Here is a 2,331-nt window from a genome sequence, read left to right as displayed (position 1 = left end):
CAGTTCTTTTTGATCCCCTTTGATTATCAACTCAACTGTGTTTTCAAATTTCTACAGTCTGAACTGTGAACGTGGTTTGCTTTATTCTGCATGTTAGCCCATAGTAACTGGTGCATTAGTGATTTTTTTAAAAATATTTTTGGGAGGGGGTGTGTCATGGGTGAAAAGTAGGCATTCTTGTGGTATCCAGCTAGTGCTTTATGATTAACATGCGCTAACTGGATAGCGCAGAGTTAATGCAGAAACACATAGCGCCCCTAAATGGAAGGCAATAAAGGCCCTTTTACAGAGTGGCGTTAAGCCCAATGTGCCCGATGCAGCCACCAGCAGTAGTCCAGCCCTGAGCGCGCAGCATTTTCAGGAAAAAAAAGAAAACCCCTGGAAATAGCTTGCATGGTGATAACCCGGCAGTAATCGGCCATCACCGCGTGCTGTCTGGTTACTGCCGGGTTAGTGCAGGAGCCCTTATTACCACCTCAATGGGTGGTGCTAAGCATAGGAGCCAACTTTTCAAAATGATTGGGGGTGAATTTTTTTTTTTATAGGTGGTGCATTCCCCTCCCCCTCCCCCGCCTCCTTCCTCCCCCTCCCTCCTAGTTCCAGGCCCCCCTCCCTCCCTCCCTTCGAGTTCCAGGTCCCCTCCCCTCCTCTTTCTCTCTCTCCTTTCCCTCCCCCTCCCTCTGAGTTCCAGGGTCCTCCCTCCCTCCCTCCCAGTTCCAGGCCTCCTCCCTTCGAATTTTAAGTCATCTATCTTACCTCGTAGGGGTTAGGGCAGCAGCAGCAGTAAAAAGCATGCAGTGCTTAGTTGTTTTCCCTTCTCTCTCTCTCAGCTCTGGTCCCGCCCTCATTTCCTGTTTCCGCAAGAGCAGGACCAGAGCTGAGAAAGAGAGAGAGGGGAAAACAACTAAGCACCGAGCCGAGCCTGCATGCTTTTTACTGCTGCTGCCCTACCCCCAACGAGGTAAAATAGATGACTTAAAATTTGGAGGAAGGGGGCCTGGAACTCGAAGGGAGGAGGGAGGGAGGGAACGAACTTCCGGTGGGTGAATTATTGGGGGTGCTCGAGCATCCACAGCACCCACGGAGTCAGCGCCTATGGTGCTAAGGTCTCCCCATCGCATGGCCATGCAGTAAGAGTTCTCTTACTACATTGCCATGTGTACCTGGGGTCTTTATACCTGCTGCGGTAAAAAGGGCCCTGGCACGTGGGAAAAATGGCCCCCTTCACCGGCGCAGGGCCCTTTTTCCCGCAGCTTGGTAAAAGGACCCCTATGTGCTTCCACATTATTTTTTTCAGATACTAGCTAATGGGAACATTAGCACACAACCTGCACATTAAAAAAAAAACAAAACAAAACAAATAAACTTAAAACAGTGTTAAATCTGGGCATAGTGCATGGGAAATTCCCATGTTAAAATACAGTAATACCATAAATGCCAGAAATTATGCAGTCCAGTTTCCCACATCTGGGGAAATCGCAGAGGTCAGCACAGCCTGAGTGCAATGGCCGTGCCTCACCCTGGGAGCGCCACCTTCTGGATCATGGACCAATCTCCCCTTCCAGGTAAATCTCATGTTAAAATGTAGTAATATCTTTTCTTTCATAGTACTTTAATAAAAAGGCCCCATAAGTGAACTAACTAAAATCACAAGAAACATTAGTGCAATTTGAATCCTAGCCTCTCTAGCCTGCTGATTTAACTACTAGACTTCTCCTTCACTGCTCCACTGCAGTTCATCCACAAATGGAAATACGCATGTTGAAGGTCATCCGTCCATTTGTTCTGCATTCTTTTTCAGCAGTCCTACATAGAATTAATACATGAAATTCAATAGATGCATAGGTGATTGTAAATTACCTTATCTGATATTACATTACAAGGTTAGATTTCATGATATTAATTTCTGCAATTAAAATTATGGTTAAATCTGTGCATTTTGCATGGATAAACTAGTATGCATTAAAAGAGCGGATTGCCTATGATCTTGTTTGGATTGGGTCCTACAAATCTTTTAAATGACAGATTGCATGGTTAAAAAGTGAGGTGAAGAAAGCTATTAAAGCTAAAAATATATCCTTCAGAAATAGACTAAGGATCTGACTTAAAATAATAAGAAACAGCATAAGGAATGACAAGTCAAATGCAAAGTGCTAATAAGGAAGGCAAAGGGGGACTTTCAAAAAAAGATTGTGTTGGAGGCAAAAACACATAGCACATTTTTTTTTAGGTATATTAAAAGCAAGAAGCTGCCAAAAGAATCAGTTGGACTGCTAGATGACCGAGGAGTAAAAAGGGGCATTTAGGGAAGACAAAGCTATAGCGGAGAAC

General features: G+C 44.7%; 1 pseudogene; it reads right to left on the bottom strand.

Moving 5' to 3' along the window:
* Positions 1-1,394: 1,394 nt before the first annotated feature.
* LOC115475205 lies at positions 1,395-1,573 on the bottom strand (annotated as a pseudogene).
* Positions 1,574-2,331: the final 758 nt, after the last annotated feature.

This window comes from Microcaecilia unicolor, chromosome 7 (genome assembly GCF_901765095.1).
Source record: "Microcaecilia unicolor chromosome 7, aMicUni1.1, whole genome shotgun sequence".
In the NCBI taxonomy this organism is placed as follows: Eukaryota; Metazoa; Chordata; class Amphibia; order Gymnophiona; family Siphonopidae; genus Microcaecilia; species Microcaecilia unicolor.
The sequence above is the reverse complement of the archived record's forward strand: the minus strand, read 5'-3'. Positions and strand labels throughout refer to the sequence as shown.